Below are 15,248 nucleotides of genomic sequence, written 5' to 3'. Positions count from 1 at the left end.
GAAGGGCATAATGTAAAAATGGTGACTGGTGTCCTGCGATGTATGTCACAGTCAGTTTTATCTTGAGCATGATGAAAATCAAGTGTCTCCGGGGTTTGAAACGACACTGCGTGTTATCTTTCCTGTGGAATATTCATTGCCGCAATTATTTAAAACTCGAATAGAGCCTGTCTGTGTTTATGTGCACTGAGGAGAAAATATGGCGCATGAAAAGTTATTCATAGTTTTACACATAAATCAGCATCATATTATGAAAATCAACACACAGCTACATAAAACCTCACAGTTGATAAGAAATGCTACCTGCAAAGCAGCAGAGAACTCAGCGTGTAGTGTAAATTAATCCTGCAGTTTCACAGACCGCCAAAGTTAAACCTGCTTTGATAAAGTTTTCCATTTGGCTTCCGAGTCTGCTCTTCATTTGAGTGAAAAAATAAGATTTGTAAAAGAGACAAGGGAAACAGGCCAGAAGTTGTCAAGATTGAAACGATAGAGTAAATGTCGCCTGTGCTCTATCTGCTTCCACTCGCATGAAACACAAGTTGGCCGGAGCAAAGACAAAGAGCTTGTCTCCTTCAAGCATGAAGGAAGACAGAGAGAGAATATGTAACCATCCTTAAGTAATTTTGTTTACTGGCCCTGGCTCCTGTGCACTCGGGGTAAAATCTCTAGGCGCTCTCCCATCTATTGAACAAAACTAAGCAAATTGGTACCTCAGGTTTATTTCTCTTTGAGCTCTCTCACCTGGGAGTCGGGGGAAGAATTGCCTTGTAGGCCTGAACTGCAAACAGCTTTCTCTCTGATCTGCTCCCTTCGCCCTCACACTATTTGAACTGTGTTTTCCCCTGGCATTCTGGGAACCGTTTGCTCTCTTTCTCTGTGTTCAGAAAGAAAAAGGCTGTGTTCTTCATACATTTTTTAAAGTCTGGTGTATGTTCCCTCATGCAAACCCAAACACATACCGTCATACACATAGACATACTTTCTCCTCTGCACTCGTTGGCACTTTCAGGGCAATTCTGTCAGTACCTGGACGTCAGATTTTTTTTGTTGTTGTTTTTAAAGGAAAAGGTCTACTGACTTGCCCCAATTTGTAAACACGTTTGGACGACATGAACGCATTAGTGTCGGGTCTCTGTAAATTCAGTGCTGAGAAATGCCAAGAACGTGTATAACATGGCGCTCTGATGAAGCTGTCATCGATCAATAATTCATCACAACTTTGCTTGGCTATACAACCATCTCAATAAGTTTCTAAGCAAATCAGAAGAGAATAAAATGAAAGCAGAAAGCTAAGGAAGGAAACACGCACACAGGTCTCGTCATGTTTATATTTAAAGGCTTTCTTTCTTTCTAGAAATGCCACAACACACTTGGTCAGCACATTTAGACGGGACGAAGGGAAGTGGAAGACAGGAGCACTAGTGCGGGGGGTGTCTGAAAAACAACTTTGTACAAGCACCTCTGGTTTGTTCTCATTTTGTTATTTAGCGCCATAAAGAAAGAGAAAAAAAATTGCTTTGGCCACCATCTTGTGGTATTTCCTGCTAATCCCCACAACCTCCTGCTCAGCGGTGGTGCTGGTTTGTATGTTTGTGTGTTGTGTGTGTGTGTGTGTGTGTGTGTGTGTGTGTGTGTGTGTGTGTGTGTGTGTGTGTGTGTGTTTGCATGTACATATGTGCACCTGCATGTGTGCTGGGGCTTTAGTTTCTAGTGTGTGGCCAAAATCTAAATCCATGCCAGGACAGCAATCCAGTTTGAAAACACAGCTCTAATCCTTTAACCTTCAGAACAAGAGAAGAGGGAAAAACAGCTGAAGGGCCCCACGTGGTGAGGCAGAGGGAGCAAGACAGACACCCAACTAAGACCAGACCAGGAGGCCACTGATATTCCTTCAGCCTGCCTGTCTCCTCAAGGGAGGAAAATGGATTTCTATTTCTGGTGGCTTGATATCACTGATCATGGTTCATAGCCCCCTTTCAGGGCCTGGAGTTAACATTGCGGGCCGATGTCAGGATGCGAACACTGATCAGAGCCAGAGAGATGGGTCCTGATGGCCTTCCAATCTGCCAAAGCTGTGATGGCTGCTTTGCTGATACCATCATACTAAATTCTATCACTGTCACTCTCTGTTTCTATCCAGAAGCACTCAGACTATGTGTTGGCACATCTTAGTGTGTACATTAGTGTGTATGTGCCTTTTTCAGCTGTCCGTGACTGACAAGTTATCTGATGGCATTGTGCTCTCTGTGATGTACTGTAGCTTAACCTCAATGATGCAGTCCCTTGAAAACTTGAGCAGCTGGATTTACAGGTGCAATGGCTAATAAGAAAATGAGTAATGTTGCTTTGTATTTGTAGTGTAACAGTAATGGTAAAGTGACACATTTTGATCAACAGAAATGATAAGTGGCACTCAACATGAAAATAGGATTTTTGCTATTGGGGATCCAAATTTGAACATATCTCATTTACTAATATCAGTAAGACGACTTATACCAACACCCTGCCAATGTTGGAATAGCTTAAACGTGATTCAAGCACAATCATGCAATAAATGTGTTTGATTTCCTTTCTAAGGTTGTCCTTAAAACCTTCTATTGGTCCGTTTACATGAACACATAATAGTGCAAGAAGCACACAAGTCTGTAAAGTAGTGCAGCCGTGCATCATAGCTTAAACCCACAAACTTGCAATTCTTCATCATTTTACATGCTATCAGAACTCTCCATCCTTTGGCTGCATTGATATTTATGCTGACAATAAATAAATAAAATGTTCCTCCTACTCTTCTGTGTCTGTATAGCCCCCAGCATATTCCTGGGGCCTCAGTCTAGGAAAGGAAATGCATAAACAAGAAAAGATCTGAAGAGACTTAGCCAGGGGCACTGACTACACAAACCCACTCACAGGGGCGCGCACACACACACACACACACACACACACACACACACACACACACACACACACACACACACACACACACACACACACACACACACACACAGACATATTGCATATGCAGTCCCCACTCCAGTCTCTCCCCTTCACACACGCAAACATACACACTAGAACATTAATGGTCAGCAAGCCAACTACTTAAAGTAATCAAAGGGTCCTGAATTCCTTGCTGATTTTTTTTCTCTACCAACTTCTCAACAAACTTGTTCAGAGTTTAACTTGAATGAATTTATAAACACATGACAGGAAGTGCATTTGTATGTGTAGGATTGGGGTAGATCACAGCTCCAGAGTGCAACTGCCATATTTTTTTTTGTTCCATCTGTCTTTAAAGTCGTTTATTGCAAGACAGATAAAGTCGGCATGCAAACAAACATACAATACATAGAGGAATCCGACATCCATAAGTATACTTATAAATTAAAACCTAATATTTTTTGGTTCATTAACTGCAATCTGAGCAACCTGAGTTGAGTCAGAATGCTCAATAGTCTTTATTTTTCTCTTCACTGTTTACATAACCATAATCGAAATAAAATTATAACATGTGTGACCCAACAATGGAAGAGAACAGTCTCTGATAAAGGCATGTTTTCCAGAATATATGCTAACTTCAAGTTAATCTTACTTATATTTATTGTGCAAAGAGTTCACTCTGGATCTTCAGTATAATTCACTGTAAAGATATAAACAAGATGTTCCTTATGTGGTGGAGGAGGCTGTTTCATACAGTGCATTACATCTCCAGTGACAGGCAGTTTCCCTAGTCCTCCATACCATTAGGACCATCAATGTTGACAGAATCAATACCTGTGTTTTGGCCCCAGTGCCCCTGCCAGAGATAGCATGTCACTGCTGACAGACAAATATCAGCGCTCGGCCCTTTGACAGAGGGGAAATCATAGTACTTTCCCTTTAAGATCATCCAACATGGTATTGATCTGCCCTGTGCTAATCATACATCAGAGCTGAATAAATGGCTCAGAGGCAAAAGTTCCATTGTTCACGATTGGGAGATGTAATAAAAAAGAGAGACATTTCTTTTATTGCTTGTAACTTGGGGCTAGTCACATAATCTTGCTTTGACAGAAAAAAGACCTGGTTAGATTGAGGTCGGTCAGGATGTTGTTGCTACTTTTTAGTGATGATCCATCAGCTGAGCCAGGCTCTGATTACAATTCATGTTGGTGTGTGAGGGAGGGGTTTACGTATTGTGTTGGATGTAAAAGAGCAGATTACTATCAGATTACTTGTTTTACTTACTGTATACAAAAATTGGAACTCCAAATTACAGCAATAGGAAAAACTGGAATTTCAGTAATCTAGTCATATCATATCAAGCTCTACTGGCCTATATTACTTTACATTATTATCATATGTTCAAAGTTATTTTTATCTGATTTAACACTTGTGAGTCTTCTTTAGATATGAAATGGATGTCCTTAGGGCTGTGCGATATATCACAATATTTTTTGGCTATATCACAATACATGATATATATCATGATATGCTTAAAAAAACCTCCAAAAACAAATGTTATTTTCAACCATATAGTGCCTAAAACGGCACCGGTATACTCATTCAAACTGAACATTCAATATTTTTATAACAAAGTAGTTTTCACATATACCATCTGTCATTTCTGTTAAGTAAAGGATGCCACCTCTTCCTCCACCATTCTGTGTGTTGTAGGACTAGCAATAAGTATCTTCATCACACCTTCATCCCTCAGCTGGTCAATAGTATCCCCTTTAATAACAATTTTAGGGTTGGCACAAGAACTTCCACAAGAATACTCTGTGAGCCAGAAGTGACAATATGGTGGAGAGCTAATTTATCAGCTAGCGCTATAAAGCCTAGTTAACAGACTGCATCCATAAAGTCTAATGGTGTATGGGAGCAGTGCACCAGCTAATTAGTGCACATTAAGAAAATAAAAAAATGTATTCACAATTGTTCGTAGCATAACTTCATTAAAATACTTAAAAATGCTCCAAAAGCAGGTTCAGGAATTTTTGTGATAAAGTCATGAGGGCTAACTAGTAGCTAGTAATCAGTAACAAGGTTAACACGTTAACTTTTCAGCTTATTCAAGACTAAGAACAATGATATATGTGTGCACTCGATTCATTTCAGGTTAGTATAAGACATTTTACTGCTGTTTCGCTCCTCTTCTGTGCTATGTTTCTCCCACAATTGCTCTTTGCTTAATTTATGTTCCCATCTCATGTGTTATGGTAAAACAGAGATGCATGGAGTGAAGGGCACACAAGGAGAGACAGATAAAGTGAAGATAACATTACTTGACTTTACAACAATTTATTTCACTTCTGCAAGTTTTAATACAATTATTGTGATTGCAGCTGAGCTTGAACAGTTCCAGTCAAGTCATAGTTCAGTGGGTTTCAGTCACAGCAGATTTTCTGGTTTTATTTTTGTCTCCTGCTTATTAAAAAAAAACTAACTTTGACAGTATGGGCTGCTTCTATTGTGCATGTACTTGTGGTCCTGTAAGGCATCTTTTGGGCCAGTTTGCATATGTGTAGTCATATTAAGACATGGAGGGATTATTGCCATGAAAAAGAAGCAAAAATTAAAACAGTTGAAATACATAATTTTAATGAACAGAGATAAGTTTAATTAATGCCAGAATAGGAATTTTAAAGGTTAGAAATGTTGCTATGTGGCGATGGTTCCATAATTATTTGAAAAGCAGCTTCTCTTGATCTCCTGTTTCCTTCCATCTTTTCTGACTAGACCTACTCTGTTATCTGCACAATTTCATCAAAAACCACGCTGATAACAGACTGGAGAACTCAATTGACCTTGACTGTGTGTGGGAGAGTAGACACTTGTAAATTGAGGGGAAAAAAGGGCAAAGGAAACTGTTAACACTTACTGTCTGTCTATTCTGTTTTTTGCAAATGACACACTTACATTGTTGTAATTGTAACAGAGCTGTGGGTCTGTTAAGATTCATTTTTTGGTGAAATCATTTGAGGTTAGACACGATACATTTTAAATGATAATAGAGTGCCCCTGTCAATCTAAAAAATCTTAGATGATGTTATGCAACTTATGTTATAACATGATCTATTGCTGATTAATGATTAGCTCAAACCCAACTTACATCAGTTTTTGTTTTATTCTTTTATAGCGTTAATTAAGTTTCTCCTATTTGGTCAGACAAACATCCAGCAACAAATAGTACATGGTGATTGTGTCTTTGTTACATTATTCTTTGCCATACCACCAGCCTGTTAAGGTATCATTACTTGAGAATACTTGGTCATACTATCTGAATATGATAGGTAGGTAAATTTAAATATCATAGCACCCATAAAATAATATGAAATTTGTGCTGTTTATGTAGTTATTTATTTTAATTTAATTGGCATATTATTATTATTACTATTATTATTATTGTAACTGACCATGCTATTTTGATTCACATGCTGTTAAATACACTGTTTTGTCAAACTTTGTCTGACAAACAAGATTTAGCGAGATGCCAGTTGGGTCTATTCCACTCACATCAGTGCTTGAAAAGGACCTTATGGTGTCACATTTAAACAATGAGTAGGAGTAATTTTTCAACATATAGAGTTAGCCGCAAAGAGGTATATTCTAACCCAAACCCCAGTCTTTTCCTATACCTAACCATTTCTGCTTTCAGTGATTAAACCCAAACATTTTTTTTTTTACTTTCCATTTTGAACAAGTAAAACTGAAAGTGAAAAGTTGTTGAAAATTAAATAAATTAGAGTGAAAGCCAAATAAAACAAAGTTTATAAGACAAAGCTCACAAAAAAAGTGCAAACTATGGTATTCTGTCTGAAAAACATCTAAGGTATTTCATACCCATGCAGACTCCACAAGGAGGGCTACACTATTGATAATCAAGCTAGCAATTACATATATGGGACACAAAGATTAATCAGTGTGAATCCTGAGTGCTACAAGAGTTTTGCAGGTATGAACCATCATTGCTACGTAAGTTTCCAATACTGCTGAAGAATTAAAGCACAGATTCCAGCACTCACCATACATAAGCTGGAGATGCTGTTGTGCTTTCTTAAACATAAATAAAATATTTCATTACGCAGTGCATCTGTTCGGATGTCAAACATGTTCGTATAATTTATTCACCATTTATTCAAGCATTCTTTGATGTCTCTACTTTCGAGGAAAATACTTTAAAAAAAGGATTAAGCATAGCTAAAACAACACAGTATCCATATGATATAAAGATACATATACAGCAACTGGTCTATATATACACAAACACACACACACATACATTTAATGGTTTTCCTTTATATTTACTGCTCTATACATTGTAGATACTCACTGAAGATGTCAAATATATTGAAGCAAGATATAGAGAATTGTTTAGCAAAAAAATGGATAAATAACTCAAAATATATTTTAGATTTCTCAAAGTAGCCACTCTTTGCTATGTTGACAGCACTGCAAACCCTTGGCCTTCTCTCAGTGAGCTTCATGATGTAGTCACCTGAAATGGTTTTCAACACACAGGCGTGCCTTTCAAGGATTCATTTGTGGAATGTCTTGCCTTCTTAATGAGGTTGGGACCATCAGTTGTGTTACACTCCATCATTAATTACTTACTTACTTATAAATTTACTACAAAGGGTGGCTAAATTGAAGAATCTAGAACATGTTTTGAGTTATTTCACACTTTTTTCTTTTCTGCATAATTCCATATGTGATCATTCATAGTTTTGATGCCTTCAGTGAGAAACTACAATGTAAATAGTCATAAAAATAAAGGAAAACCATTAAATGAGAAGGTGTGCCCAAACTTTTGACTGGTAGTGTATGACATCCTCTTTTACTAGCTTCTCTAGTGACTGACTTCTTTTTAAGGAACTCTAGACACCCCAAGCTGCCAGCTGTCAATACAGTGGAAGAGTGCCAAATGTAAAAATCACAAACCTTTAGCCTGCCACACACAATCATGAGTCTCCTCAAAGAAAAACTGCTGACCATTAAATTATTCATATTCACGCTATGAATAAATAAAATAAACAGGCCCTGCTCTCAGTCTACAAATCTAGGAAGTATTTACCCATTTAATCATCAAATTTTAACAGAAGCTGCAACACATTGCATAAGCACTCAGGACTCCTGGGACAGTTGCAAACTTGACCAACTGCCAATAAGTGGTTGTGCCTAATTTTCAAGAGCCATTTGCCTCCTATCTAATTCCTTTCCTCATATCAAGGCCCATAGTATAAAGCTTGTCTCTCCATCCGCCCCTAGATAATTAACTTGGCTTTGTTCTGAACAACACACGCAAATGTATTTCTAATTAGCAAATCTAGAACTACTATAGGATATTTAAAAACACCTAGTAGTATTAGTAGCAGAGTAATAGTGTTTTTTTCCCCATGTACATAATGTAGGTAAATCAATAGTGTCAGTAAGTCGCCGCTAAATAAATTTCACCCCACACATGCCTTGCAGCAAAGTCCCTAATAGTCCCCTTCTCTACATGTAAATGACCTCCTGTTCTGGATCTTTGATTGCAGATCAATGACTGTTTGCTTTATTTCAGCATTCAGAGCTGGTGAACCACAATGCCACAGGGGCAAATGTTGAACAGAGAATTTACAGGTTTACTATTGAGCACTTTGAAACAATAAAGCTGCTAGTGAGCTATTAAACAAATGAGAAAATAAAGTGACTGCTGTGGACTGAGATTAACATGATAGATACAGTGTCGAAAGGTGTAATTATTCTTTACTGACACAAACGTTTAGCCCCCAGAGCGGAACAGTGTTTACCACAAATACTGCCACCACGCTTGACCTAATCAGTGGCTGAGATTTACCTGACTACACTGAAATGCATTACAGCTTATTTCTGTGTTGGAGCTTATAATTTCTAGCAGTTCTCTCACTGTGTATGCTCATTTTTTAAGTAACCAACACTGTTTATAGTATGATAACTTCTAAATATATTATTATGATAACAAAAAAAGAAATAAGAAATCACGGGGAACCACAGCATCACACATATCCATAATTTATGGGGGACTTTGGTTCAATTTTTTGAGTTCTGGAGATTTAGACTGCATTTTATCATTTCTGTCCAGCATCTCTTTGTTACATTAACAGCAGACATAGCAGGCAAGATCAAATTACACTTTGTTGCACTGTTGTGTTTTAATATGGCAATAGTTAGCATTGTAATAGAAGTGGAAGTCGCTCATGCCATGTTCCCCAATATAACCACAAGTACTGGCTTTTGAATTCGACTTTTGGAATGCATAACCAAAATCAATCCAAATTACTCCAAAATGTTGAATTGTTATTCTTTAGACCAGAATTAATCCACAGTTCTTTGTAAATGAGTGACACTGTGAACACTCGCAATGATTTTTCAAAGTTTTCATGATCCTATGCATTAATTTAAGACATATATGAAGTATATGCATTTTAAATACAGTGCCATCTGAGAGCCCGGAGCTCATATTCTCACCACATATAATGAAATCACCAAATTTTTTGAAATTTTACATTGATAAAGGTTATTCCTACACTACTGAACTATTTTATCTCTTTTATGAAGCGGTGAAACAGAGTTACAGTGTTTAACTGTGGTTATACATAATGTTTCTGCTTGATTGCTATAAGCAGAACGAACTACTGACCACCAACAATAAATTTTGTCCCTGACCAAGCTTCTAAATTTGATTTCCAGATGCAGTTACTTGGGCAGATCAAATTTCTCTTTCTGGTTGTGAAGACAGGAGATGCTAAATACATATCTGGTGAATTACTATTTCAAAATCATAGCTTTAAAATTCTGCTTTGTTCAAAAATAGTCCGAGGACTCACACTCGCTATGACCATACCTAATGTAGGATGGATGTGTATAATTACAAGGTGGGGGACTCCACAAGCATATACGTAAATGCACAACCAGACTAGCAGGGACAATAGAGGACAGACTTAGCCATTACTGCCAATTCCTGACTGCAGAAATATGGCAATCTCTATATTGTCCTGCCAATGTATTAAAGCCATGAGCTGCATTCCAGGTCTTGATTATGTGTGTACATGTACCACTGTCTATGCATGCGAGTGTATGCTGTACATATTGCATTGCTGGCACACATGTGTTCATGCACTGATGTGTGTCTGTTAGTTGTGTGTGTATAGGTGAGCGTGCATATTAGTTTGTAGCCCTGCTTGTGCGCGTGTGTGCTCTAGCTGGCATGTCAGCTGATGTCCCCAGTAATCCAGCAGTGGGCCTGTTGTGGATTAGTAGCAGGCTCCAGGGGATGGGAATCCCATTCCCGTTTACAGCTCTCCCTGGCAGGAAGAAAGGCAAGGATGCCTTCTCTCCCCTGCCTTCACACCAGTTGGAGCCTGAAGGTGTGTATGTTTGTGTGTGTGTGCCTGAGTTTTTTTGTGTCTCTGTGTGTGAAATGGATGCTTGTGGATGTGTATGATGTGTGTATGTTGTTTAACATTAATTAGAGTTTTCTTCCAGTCTTATTAGATTACATTACATCTATTTTACATAAGCACAGATTCAGTTGGCAGCAGTTATACATAAAGAATTTTTTTCAAAGTTTTTAATCTAGCATCGCTCATGTTTTTATTCAACATAAAATTTTGGTGACTGTTAAAAAATGTATGCTATTTCATGTAAAACTCACTTTCTCGTGTTGTGAAAAAGAAGTGTTTTCTTCCTTTTTCCTTCTCCTAATACAAGATGTCGCTTTCTTTTCTTGCTCTTTCTGTGGACAGAAAATGCTGTATCTATCTGGGGATGTCTCAGAGATACTCCTGCAGCAACGTCACAGATGGGTGGTGATGTTTTCATAATGTCCACCTCAGACACACAAATTATGTGGCAACAACAAATATTTTCCTCGCAGTTGGATTTGTCATGCAAAAACCATCCAACACAAGAGTTGACCTCGTGAACTTTGAGATACAACTTCACCTTCTCCCCTGTGACAATTTAAATGCCACCTTTCTTCCACCCGGAGAAACAAAAAAAACAAAGAAAAACATTTGTGTGTGTCTGTGTGTGTGTGTAACTGGGACTTGCAACTTGATAGCACAACAAAAGAGCTGTGGTGGCAAGTCCCCACGCAGACATTATATGTCAGCATCACCGTCATACTGTTAGCTGTCCCAACTGTACAAAGCCATCCTCAATCAGGGCACCTAACCAAGGTCAGCCTGGATTAGCCGTTAGTAACCCTATCAGGTCCAGCACAATGATTACAAAGCCCAGTGACACTGGCTGTCAGCAGACTCTTTCTAGGCAACCCTATCTGCCCGACCCTTGGCTACAGAGCCACTGGAGAGGGTTAGTCCATTTCAAATTGTTCCCCCTTTGTGTCTCCCTTTATTTCCCCCTTTGATTTTCGGCAACTCATTTCGTTCATCAATCAGTCTGTCTGGATGTGTGTGTGTTTGAAACCCATGCTGCACATAATTCCTATAATTTGTGGATTCTTTTTTTTCGTCTTCCTCTTCCACATAGCCCATTCTTTGTGTTTGTTACTTCTGAAGCCAAAAGCCATTCCACCTAAATCCCCCAGCCTGCAGATGAATGAGCCCTGTAGCTTTACGCTTTATAGACCACATAACATACTCTGAAATGATCATTTCTCAAACACAAATAGTAAGAAGACTTTTATATCTAACAGTTTTGGTTTAATCATCCTGTAACTTTTTTAAGTTTTACTCTGTATCGTATACTACTTCATGTTGAATACTCTGAATTGGTGAGACAAGGTTTAGTGAAGAACCTCTATTCTTGCAGTTTGCAAGACAGCACTTGGGAGGCATTTTCCCCATGAATTAGATAGCAGCCGCATTGTTCTCCATGTCTTACCAACTCAGACAGCATGTCAAAATAAAAGTAAAATAAAGACTTGTGTTTTCAGTACAAGCGCAGTTGTTGTTTCCCTGCTTTTCTTTCTCTTTTTTTCAGGAGGAATTACACTTCAAGCCCATCGGTTTACTTCTTCACTTTTCCTGCCTGAGAACAGTTTCCTCCAACATGCATGTCAGTTAGCAGCATGTCAGACAAATCAAACCTATAAAGAAAGAGCTTTCTACTGATTTAGTTTCTTATAAACAAGAAGAACAGCAACAACAGCGCTAGCAGCATAATGTATTTGAAGCAACGTGGCAACCGATGTTCTCCACTTCAGCACATCAGAGGCATCCCTGTTTCAGTCACCCTAAAGGTACCCGTTTACAAAGTGATAGGGCTTAGGGTTTTTAACTCGGGGCGAGGAGCTGATTTGAAACCCCCTTTGCTGCCAAGCACATGGACGGCTGCTGATTAGAAGAGGGTTGGCAGCAGTGGGCAGATGCCAGGCGGGGAGAGAGACGACGGCCTGTCGCCAGCCTGCCACCCAACCCCTCACATCAGCCATGAGTTGCCCCCTCCCTTACTGACCCCTCCCCCTCAATGTACAAAAAGAAAAAGGGGAAGGAGATGAACTGTAGTAGCGCATCAAAATTCAACAATTGTGACACACTGACAGATAAACAAAGTCGTGTACTTCAGCATTTTGTTTTTTTTGTTTTTTTTTTTCAAACTGATCTCAGGAGTTTTGAGGAGTTGTTTTGATCACATAAAGCTCAAGTCTGCTCAGCTAACTAAGTTGCTGAAGGAAAGATCACAATGCAGTTTTTCTGCTTTCCTGTGCACACCCACGCACAAACATGAGCATAAAAAACACACATATGCTGTACTTTGGGCAAGCTTGGGATACTGAACATTCTTTCTCCAGCCCACAGAGAATAAAATAGTTTGAGCTTTTTTAACGTGTTTCAAAATTTGGGACTATAAATGTTGTTAGAGCATTTTACACACTTTTTTTTTAATGACACAAGATTAGATGAGCAATAATGACTGCCCAGAGTACAAAATCACCAGTACGAGTCACAAGACAAAAGCCGCTTTTCAGGGAGGACAAACTCAGTGCACTCTGCCTTTAATCGTTCTGCTATATTCCAGTCTCAATTGAGATTTTACATCAGCTCAATATGACTACGTAACAAGTCCATTTCTAGCTCTTGCCATGCACCTAGAGCTACAGATAATTACAGTAAGGGAGATACATCCATATTTCTTCATTTATCCAGCTGCAGCTAACTCTGCCCCTAAATGTACACAATTTGTGAACACAAGCCTCAATAGTTGCTTTCATTGCGCACCATACAAATAAAGTTTACAGCAGCCATATCCCAGAGGTTCAAGAGTGTATGAAAAATTAGAAATCAATATTAAGTCATTTGTGTTGAGAACAAATATCATGACATAAAGGCTTTATCCTTTAGCTATTTAGTTTAACTCTGAGCAATTTACTCTACGAAAAGAATTAGCTGCTGGTAATCATTGTTACAAGCAACTCTGCCACTTCATTGTTATTTAAAGGTAAATTTTGTTGAGGAGAAATACTGGGAGAGAGGAAATCAATAACTGTTTCTTTTATTCATAAGGGAAGAGAAGATTTCTTATAAAATGGCGCCTGATATTAGGCTATCATCAGTGAGCAGAGACATTACAGCTGCTTTTAGCCTTTAAACAATCATTTGCAAAAGCATCAGTTAGTTAGGCCTGAAGTCTATTGATTTTTTTTATAAAAAGGCATTGAATAATAAAAAGAAACACAAAACAGATTTTTTGTGTATTATCCTTTTATAATTATTAATAAAAGTAAAGGTAGTAAAGGTCTTGGCATCACAACAAGGTACTTTTATAATGGAGTCAAGTAAACTGGCGATGTGTTCAGTTCATATTGAAAGGTCCACATCATTTTCCTCTCTGCTTCTGTCTGACCTCATGCTTTTCTGTTCCTCTTCACTACTTTAATTTCTGTTGGATCTATAAGGTCTTTCTCTGGCTGTCTCTGTCTACCTCATCGCTCTGTCTATGTGTCAATCTCTTCATTGCCATCTCCTGTATCTTTATCAAGTTGGGACTAAAATATCTTTGGAGCCTTTCTGAAACTGAGACCTGGAATGCACTACTGTGGAGTTTAACATGCACCCACATAGACACACACACTCTCACAGACACACAAACTTATGCACTTTAGCCAGCTAACAGGTGTGCTTTCACAATACCAAATGGGCACAGACTTGCATTTACGATTTAGATGCACGTGCATATAATTTAACCAGTGTATATGCCTTCAGATATAAAGCCTCACAGACCATGCATACATATACACACTTGTTGGTACAGTACTAACAGTTAGCCCATGCCCTGTGTGTAGAGGAGACAGTGCCCCCTGGTGTGGGCCACTCAGTACTCCCGGTCAATAATATCTTGACCCGATCTATTTTGAGAGCACTCATTTACTCTTCTGGGATTGATTACTCCTGCCTGAAACATGGAAACCAACTGCATGTGCAGAAAAAAAAACAAGCTGTTCTGTAAAATTCAAATAGATCATGAAATAATTAAGGATGTATTAAATAATCTGTAGTTCTGTAATCTATAAAACAATGTAAAACTTCCTCAAACAATGAAACAATTTAAAAAGGTACCTACAGTAAAGCTTTACTTATATTACCCTTATTTTGTATGTATTTCCGTGAACAGAGTTTTTAAAAAGTGTTCTAGAGGTCCAGCTACTATGGAATTTAAGGACAACAATGTTAGGTGGTGTTAATTTTAAGAATAATCAAATGTAATTTTCTGTTGAAAAAAATGATAATAATAGAGTATGTGGTTAAAATTAACAAATGGTAACTTGCCTACCTTATGCTATAACCGTATGTAACGGTATAGTTATATGCTGTTATAAACAGTATCAAAATGTGAAAATACAGTAGATGCATTGTAAACCAATATTCAGTATTTTCTATTAGTTTTACTTTTTGGGCAACACTGTGTGTAAGTGACTGATTTGTTCACTTTTTTCTTTTAAAAAAAATATTTAATGATTAAATATATGGACACTTTGAGTAATTTATGACAGATTGTTGTTATTATTTTTTATTGGTATTGGTAGTAGTACCAGTAGTAGTATCCACATATATAGTATTAATCAAACTATACTTATTTTACATTAGATTTTATGTTAATTAGGTGTGAGGCCTATATATAAATTATTCACACATGCTAACAGGGCACCTGCTATAGACGAATTAGTACAAGTGAAATAAGTTAAACTGATGCCCATATAAATGTACAAACAGATCACAAAACATCACTATTTCCCAGTTATTATGCCCCCAGAACAGACTGTTTTACAACACTGCCACCCCACA

This window comes from Oreochromis aureus, linkage group 11 (assembly GCF_013358895.1).
Source record: "Oreochromis aureus strain Israel breed Guangdong linkage group 11, ZZ_aureus, whole genome shotgun sequence".
In the NCBI taxonomy this organism is placed as follows: Eukaryota; Metazoa; Chordata; class Actinopteri; order Cichliformes; family Cichlidae; genus Oreochromis; species Oreochromis aureus.
This window is presented reverse-complemented; position numbering follows the sequence as displayed.